The sequence below is a fragment of the Psittacula echo genome (genome assembly GCF_963264785.1).
Source record: "Psittacula echo genome assembly, chromosome: 19".
Classification (NCBI taxonomy): Eukaryota; Metazoa; Chordata; class Aves; order Psittaciformes; family Psittacidae; genus Psittacula; species Psittacula echo.
In genome coordinates, this window is record NC_137755.1 from 6,408,627 (window position 1) to 6,417,496 (window position 8,870).

An 8,870-nucleotide genomic window follows, 5' to 3' on the forward strand; every position below is an offset into this window, starting at 1 on the left:
TTCCTGCATTCTCCAGGCTCAGGGATGGATCCTGCATTCCAGGCAAGTTTGGGCAGTGCAGGAGAGGCAGACAGGAAGGTCGGCTCATGGGGCATGAGGAGCAGTGTTCAGGCACCCCCAGCAGTGGGCATTCCCCATGGGCCACGCTGAGGCATGTTCCCATGAGGGAAACTTCTCAGATAGCTTCTGGTTTGTCCAGGCTCTGCAGCCACACTCCAGGAACACCTACTCCTCCTCCACCTACAGACATCAACTGCTCTCCATTGCTGGGCTCCATCCTGCTTGTAAGGATTGGTTAAAGCCCTGAACCATCACCTTGCTTCTTGCTGACTTCCCTCCACCCTCCCTCACCTCCCTGCACACTGCTCATTGCCACCAGTAACTCACTGAAGAGTTAAGAAGCTCTCAAGGCTTTCCTCAGGGGGTGACCATGTTTCTCCATTCACCATTGATGGATCCATGGAGTGCCAGGTGTGAGGTTCCTGCAGAGGCAGAGCTGCCCCTGTGCAGAGCCCTGCTGCCGGGAGGGGTGTGCAGGGCAGAGCTGAGCACACAGCCCATGGGATGGGCTCTGGGAGCACTGAGAGGGAGCAGAGCTGGGCCCAGAGCAGCAGCTCCTGGCAGGGACAGCTCCAGGCGGCAGAGACATGGGCAGGGAGTGGGGGGAAAGTGCAGCCCAGGCCTGGGGAGGGTGCGTTCAGGCAGCTCTCTTGGTGTCTGGCACTAGAGGTGGCTGCTGGCCATGCTCTGCTGGGCACAGTCCTTTGCTTCTCCCCATGAGAGCTCCCTGATCTGCCTTTTGAAACCGTGCTGCCCTGCTCTCAGCACAGGACAGGTGTTTGTGGGGGTTCTTCAGATCAATTTGTGTGTGAAGGCATCTTACAGGCACTGCAAGTGAAAGCAGAGGGCAAATGGGAAAGGACTGATGGACACTGCAGCTCACCTGGCTCTGCACTAAGTTATAAAGAGCTGAGAACTTCTCCCTGTTTCAATACTCTTCTGGTTTTCAGTCATACAGAGAATGTTTTATACCCAAAAAAAACCAACTCAGCAGTGTTATGCTAGTAAATAAATAAAACAGAGCAGTCGACGTCCAGCCCCCCCAGCCTCTCCCCACAGGCACCATGTTCCAGTCCCTGCCTGTCCTGAGGGCCTGTTGCTAAACCGAATCCTGCTTGCAAAGTGCGTTCCTGAATTGGGGATCTGAAACCTGGATGGAGTATTCCAGAGCATCCCTTCCCTTGTTCTCCTGCCGTGCTCCTGGTCATACAGCCCGCCATGCTGCTGTCCTCCCTTGCTGCCAGGGCACACGCTGCCTCCTGTCCAGCTCCTGCCCACCCAGACCTTTCCCATGGGCTGCTCCCAGCCAGGCAGCCCCAGCCTGGGCCATTGCAGGGGAGTCCCCTGCAGGGACCCCTGTGTCTCCTGCTCTCCTGCCCAGGACACCCTGAGAGCTCTGCAGCCCCCCCATGCCATCCCATCTCCCCACACCAGCACAACAGCCCCCGGCCCTTGGGCTCCTCAAGAGCTCTTCCTGCTCCAGGCACAGAGCAGTCATCCCAGAGCTGGAGCAGCCAGAAAGCTGATTTCATTCCCCTTCATTCCTGGCATGAGAGGACATAGCACAGAGCAGAAGGTGCTGCAGGATCATTTATTTAACTCAAATACTGTGAGATCCCCCTCTGCCACAAAGTCTGTGGGTCACACAAGACGACTGGCTACTTAACCAGGAGGAGATGAAAACTGACATTTCTATGAAGGAAACATCATCACAAATTGAAACAGGAAAACAAATTTAAAGCAGCAAAGACAGATGTGGCCTGTCATGACCTACAATGGAAGCCTTTGGCAAAGGACAGCAGGCAGTGTATGGCTGCTGAAACACATCCAGTCACCAGCTTCCTCACAGCATCCTTGAGCTCCTGGTTCCGCAGGCTGTAGATGAGGGGGTTCACTGCTGGAGGCACCACTGAGTACAGCACTGAGGCCACCAGATCTAGGGATGGGGAGGAGATGAAGGGAGGCTTCAAATAGGTAAAGGTACCAGTGCTGACAAGCAGGGAGAGCACGGCCAGGTGAGGGAGGCACGTGGAAAAGGCTTTGTGGCGTCCCTGCTCAGAGGGGATCCTCAGCACAGCCCTGAAGATCTGCACATAGGACCCCACAATGAACACAAAACAGGCAAGTACCAAACAGAAACTTAGCACAAGCAGCCCAACTTCCCTGAGGTAGGAATGTGAGCAGGAGAGCTTGAGGATCTGGGGGATTTCACAGAAGAACTGCTTCACAGCATTGCCTCGGCAGGGGGGCAGTGAAAATGTATTGGCTGTGTGCAGCAGACCAGTGAGAAACCCAGCGCCCCAGGCAGCTGCTGCCATGTGGACACAAGCTCTGCTGCCCAGGAGGCTCCCGTAGTGCAGGGGCTTGCAGATGGCAACGTAGCGGTCATAGGACATGACAGTGAGGACAGAAAACTCGGCTGACATGAAAAAGAGAAAGAAAAGAGCTGTGCAGCACAACCTGTGTAGGAGATGGCCCTGGTGTCCCAGAGGGAACTGGCCATGGATTTGGGGACAGTGGTGGAGATGCAGCCTAGGTCCAGCAGGGAGAGGTTGAGGAGGAAGAAGTACATGGGGGTGTGGAGGTGCTGGTCGCAGGCTGTGCTGGTGATGATGAGGCCGTTGCCCAGGAGCGCAGCCAGGAAGATGCCCAGGAAGAGCCAGAAGTGCCAGAGCTGCAGTTCCTGTGTGTCTGCGAATGGCAGGAGGAGGAAGTGGGTGATGGAGCTGCCGTTGGACATCTGCTGCCTCTGGGCATGGGGCACTGTCACAGGAGGAAAAGGCAGTGAGAGGTTACGGGAGACTTCTCAGGATAAAACCAGTTCATTTCCCATCAGATTTCCACCATCCCCGCAAATGCATTTTCCCTTTCCTGGTGCTGGTGGCTGAGTGTGCTGGCAGAAGCACTGTGGCTCCAAGGACTGTGTAGTGCATAGTCTGGAGACTTGCAGGGTCCATCATTCTTGTTCCCAGCTCTCCTGCTCAAGACAGCTGCGTGAATGCACCCTCCCCAGGCCTGGGCTGCACTTTCCCCCCACTCCCTGCCCATGTCTCTGCTGCCTGGAGCTGTCCCTGCCAGGAGCTGCTGCTCTGGGCCCAGCTCTGCTCCCTCTCAGTGCTCCCAGAGCCCATCCCATGGGCTGTGTGCTCAGCTCTGCCCTGCACACCCCTCCCGGCAGCAGGGCTCTGCCCAGGGGCATCTCTGCCTGTGCAGGGTCTCAGGAGCAGCTCACACAAGTCCTGACAAGACTCTCGGTGCCTTCTCCAAAGCAGAGAAGGAAATTCCCAGCTCCCACTGCCCAACCTGCCCACCAAGAGTGGAAAACATCAGAGCTCAGGATCCTTCCCTATCAGGCAATCGCTGCCTCAGTGTCTTTCAGAAGGACTCTGCAAACGTGCTCAGAGTGATGTGGAGCTCTGAGCAGCCCTGACCCACACACAGCACCCTCTCCAGTGCACAAGAACACTTTTCCTTCCCTGCCAGGGGATGTTTCTCCACCCAAAGCTTCTCATCCAGCACCGTGGGCAGCTCCCTGGCAGGCTGAGTGCTGACCCTGCAGGCAGCAGAGTCCCTGCCCCTGCACACAGCCCCTGGGCTGCAGGCACCCTGCTCGCAAGGACAGCGCTGGGCACCCCTGCCTGCACACCCACATTCACAGCCTGCAGCCAGCCCCGGGACAAGGGACCTGCCTTGTCCTGTCCCTCGCATGGTGCAGAGAGAAGCCCTGCTCTGCAGCACATCCTCCTCCTTATCTACACAGAGAAACCAAGAGAGTCCTCCTGACAGATCCCATGGACTGTCCGAGGCAGCAGCTTGAGGAGATCCCTCCAGGAACTGCGGCCGCATTGCCCTGCACCCAGAGCCTTACCATGCACAGGGCTGGGAAGGTTTCTCCTGCAGGGAGCTCTCAGCATCCTCCCCTGCCAAGTGCCTTTAAGCTCTCTGAGGCTCACAGGTCTCCCCTGGGTGCCTGCAGGCAGTGCCCCAGCCCTGCTCCTGGGCAGAGCTGTCTCTCTGCAGCGCTGCCCGCTTGCCAGCATCTCTCTGTGTCCCAGGAGCCTGGCCCAGCTCAGCAGCAGAGGCCCAGCCCAAGGTGGCTCTGCCTCTGCCCCACTGGGATCCCTCCAGGGCTCCCTGGTGCTCCAGGCGAACCCCATCGGAAACAGCCTGAAGCAAGCACTGATGTTTCCTCCCTCAGCTGGCAGACACACTGCCTGCCTGCAGTGTCATTTCTCTGATGAGAGATTTTGTAGAATCATGGAATCACTGAGGTTGGAAAAGACCCTTAAGAACATTGAGTCCACCATTAACTGAACACTGGCAAGCCAACACATTAAACATGTCCCTTAGACCATGTCTTTTATAGACCTCGAGGGACAGTGACACAACCACTTCTATGGTCAGCCTGTTTCTTGTCCCTTCATTAGACAGGACAGCCAAGACAGGCCAGGCTAGAATATCAGAAACAAAGCAGAAACCAGTCAAATCGGGGGGTACTTGGTGGATAGCAGCAGTGCAGTGATTGCTGCAGTCACCTGCAGAAAAACAGAACAAGGGCAGATGCCCCACTTTGGGAAGGAATTACAACAGCTTATGTGTCCTCCAGGATACTGGAGGAAACATGGACCTGGATTCTCTACCATTGCTCACCCGCTGTACTCACTTTTCTGAAAGGGAAAGCCATGGGAATGGAATCCAGAGCATGAGGAAGCAGGAAATACCTAATACAGGAATTAAAACCGTACCAGTCACTTGGCCTGTACACCTCCACTGCCTTCCATAGTAGAATGGGGTTTTGCTGAGCATGGCTCTTCCTGTGACCTATTCAAACTGGCTCTGATGGACCAAAAAGAAGTTTAATGTTCAAGTCGCCTCTTTCAAAGACACGGAACTGAGATATTCTGAGTGGGAAAAGGGACTCTTGTCTTTAGTTCCAGCAGTAAAACAGAGAACATTGATCAAGAACAAGCAGTACAAACCATCCATTCAATCCATTCAGTTGACTTGACAGTATCTCAAAGGGAACTGCTCCTCAGGATGGAGTAGCACAAACCCACTGGCAGAAAATGGCATGCCTACCTACCGGGGGTTGAAGAGGAAGTGAAATTATCTGAAGGACAGACTGAAGTTTCTAGACTGTAAATGAAGAGCAATCAGCATTACAACAACCTTTCAAACCCTCACCAGGTTTAGAAGCACCCCCCTTTCAACGAGGGAACTTCAGCAGAATGTTTCACTGGTTCACTGATGCCTCATCAAAAGGGATCATAGAGTCATAGAAACATCCAGGTTGGAAAAGACCTTTAAGCTCTTCCACTCCAACCCTTACCCCAGCACTGCTGAGGCCACCACTAACCCATGGCACTGAGGGCCTCGTCTCCACGGGTTGTGAGCACTTGCAGGGACGGTGACTCCAGCCCTGCCCTGGGCAGCCTGTTCCAATGCCAGAGCACCCTCTGGGGAAGGAATTGTTCCTCAGCTCCATCTAAACCTGCCCTGGTACAGCTTGAGGCCGTTTCCTCTTGTCCCATCCCTTGTTCCTTGGGAGCAGAGCCCAGCAGCTCCTGGCTCCATCCTCCTCTCAGGCAGTTGTAGGGAGCCATCAGGTTCCCCCTGAGCCTTCTCTTCTCCAGACTGGACCCCCCAGGTCCCTCAGCCGTTCCCCATCACACTGTGCTGCAGGCCTTGCACCAGCTCCGGTGCCCTTCTCTGGCCCCGCTCCAGCACCTCAATGTCACTCTTGTAGTGAGGGCCCTGGAACTGAACACAGGATTCAAGGTGCGGCCTCACCAGTGCCCAGTGCAGGGCACAACCACTGCCCTGGCCCTGCTGCCACACTGGTGCTGATCCAGGCCAGGACGCTGGTGGCTTCGTGGCTGACTGGGCACAAGCTGCTCCTGTTCAGCTCCATCAATCAGCAGCCCCAGCTCCTTTCCCATGAGCAGTTTCCAGCCACTCTTCCCCAAGCCTGGAGCGTTGCAGGGGGTTGTTGTGGCCCAAGTGCAGGAGCCGGCACTTTGCCTTCTGGAACCTCATCCCATTGGCCACAGCCCATGGATGCAGCCTGTCCAGATCCCTCTGCAGAGCTTCCTACCCTCCAGCAGATCAATGCTCCTACCCGATTTGGTGTCATCTGCAAATTTACACATCCCAGTATGGAGCAGTACCGACCAGTTTGCACCAGTACAGACCAATATAGGCCACTATGGCACCAGATACTGCTGGGGTTTCAATATCCCAGTGCTCCCAGTCCCTGCTGCAGGTCTTCTCATTTGCAGTCATGCTCATCTCCCAATCCCTTCAAATGCTCCCACTACCTGCTGCAGGTGATCCCAACCCCTCTCAGCCCTCCCCAGTCCCTCCCAGTGCTCCCAGTCCCTGCCACCTGTGCTCCTGCTCCTCCCCCACCAGACCTCCTTGGTCTTTTTCGGGGGGACACCCCAAATTAGGCACCCTCCCACTCTGGGTCTGTCCCCCCAGCCCCTGATACAGGGGATGGGGAGGGTGGGGAGGGGGGTGTTGGAATGCCCCATGGTGTGTGGTTTGAGGACAACAAGGAGCATTTTGGTACTGGTGGTTTTGGGGGAGCAGCTTTGTGGGGGCATCCCCATTTGGGGTGGGGGGGCTTGGAGGGGCACTTCCAGGATTTGGTTCCCTGGGTTCATTTGGGAGGGCCCGGGGTGATGGTGGGGTGCAGGTCACTTTTGGGCTGCCCCAGGACCCCCATTTGTGGGTCCTGCCTGCTCTTGTGGTGCTTCAGGGAGATTTGGGGTACCTAAGGATTTTGGGTGGCACCGCAACTGGTTTGGGTGCCTCCAGGGCCCTTTGGGGGGGGCAGTGTGGGTTTGGGGTGCCCCTTATTTGGGGCGCCCCTTTTGGGGGATCCACCCCCTCTGGCCCCCTGAATTCACTCCTGAACCCAAAGCAATGTTGGGGTCCCCCCAGTGGATTTGAAGTCCCAGAGCACCTTAGGGGACCCCCAGGGTGAGTGCTGGGGGAGCCCCTCCTTTTAGGACTCCCCTTTTTTAGTGAATTTGTGCCAGTGAACTGAGCAGGGGCAGCTTTGGAGCTCCGGGCTTTGGGTTTGGGGAGATTTTGGGGGATCCTGACCCACACAGCACCCTCTCCAGTGCACAAGAACGCTTTTGCTTCCCTGCCAGGGGTTGTTCCTTACCTCCAGCGCCTCTCCCCCAGCGCCATGGGGAGCTCCCGGGCAGGCTGAGTGCTGACCCTGGCAGGCAGCAGAGTCCCTGCCCCTGCACACAGCCCCTGGGCTGCAGGCACCCTGCTCGCAAGGACAGCGCTGGGCACCCCTGCCTGCACACCCACATTCACAGCCTGCAGCCAGCCCCGGGACAAGGGACCTGCCTTGTCCTGTCCCTCGCATGGTGCAGAGAGAAGCCCTGCTCTGCAGCACATCCTCCTCCTTATCTACACAGAGAAACCAAGAGAGTCCTCCTGACAGATCCCATGGCCTGTCCAAGGCAGCAGCTTGAGGAGATCCCTCCAGAACTGCAGCTGCATTGCCCTGCACCCAGAGCCTTACCATGCACAGGGCTGGGAAGGTTTCTCCTGCAGGGAGCTCTCAGCATCCTCCACTGCCAAGTGCCTTTAAGCTCTCTGAGGCTCGCAGGTCTCCCCTTGGTCCCAGCTCATCAGGAGAGGCCCAAGCTCTCTGAGGCTCGCAGGTCTCCCCTTGGTCCCAGCTCATCAGGAGAGGCCCAGCCCAAGGTGGCTCTGCTTCTGCCCCACTGGGCGCCCTCCAGGGCTCCCTGGGGCTCCAGAGGAACCCCATGGTTAACAGCATGAAGCAAGCACTGATGTTCCCTCCCTCAGCTGGCAGACACACTGCCTTCCTGCAGTGTCATTTCTCTGCTGAGAGATGCAGTTTGGTGTAAACAAAGTTTCTCAGAATTACAGAATCATATAGATTCAAAAAGACCCGTAAGATCAACTCTTAACTCTATTAACCAAACACTGTCAAGTCCACCACTGACCCATGTCAACAAGAGCCACATCTCCATGTCTTTTAAAGGCCTCCAGGAATGGTGACAGAACCACTTCTGTGGGCAGCCTGTTTCTTGTCCCATCGTTAGGACAGCCAGACAAAGACAGGCTGGGATCTCCTTTACCCTTGCTGATGGAGTGGATTCACCCTGGTTAGTTGAGGCATCTCCTCCTCAGTCTGTAGGCCTGCGGCTGGAAGGGGACTCAGCTCCCTCCCAAGAACACCACAAACCCACTGGAGGTAGGATTCCTCCTGCCTCTGGTCAGGTCTTCCTTGAAAAGGCACCTACATGAGGGAGCTCTTTGTCTCAGCATTAACATTGACTGGGGCCAGGAGTGAGGTGTCTGGGTGCATGTCTCTGGAGACATTTGGCATTACAGGGCTGGTCAAAGTTACATGCAAGTTATAGAGACAGGCCAAAGATACATGCAGGCTGATATAGAGACAAGACAATATCGTTGGGAATATTCTTGTAAGCGCTCAGAAGCATCAGGCATCAGTTGCTATCAGTGATGCCAGGTCTGTCCTTTCTGCCACCCTTTAGCTGCAGGCATTGAGTGAACACAAAGTACATCACTGCAGGGTCTTTAGTCACTCCCTTGATGATTCAGCTAAGGAACAGCCCAAGCATTTTAACTGTGTCCTTGGCTACATCTGGCTTTCAGAGACAGCATCCTCCAGTTTCCCAGCAGGGCCTTTGCTGCCTTCCAGTAGCCCCGATGTGCTGCCGCGGTGCCGTGGTTTAAGTCCAGTCAGTAATTCAGAACCACGTAGTCGCTCGCTCCCTCCCCTTCCTCCTCCC

General features: G+C 56.0%; 1 pseudogene across 1 annotated transcript; it reads right to left on the reverse strand.

The window, feature by feature from the left end:
• Positions 1-1,823: 1,823 nt before the first annotated feature.
• LOC308228466 (olfactory receptor 14J1-like) lies at positions 1,824-2,800 on the reverse strand (annotated as a pseudogene). Its single transcript has one exon. The product of its transcript is annotated as an olfactory receptor 14J1-like (transcript).
• Between the last annotated feature and the right edge of the window lie 6,070 nt (positions 2,801-8,870).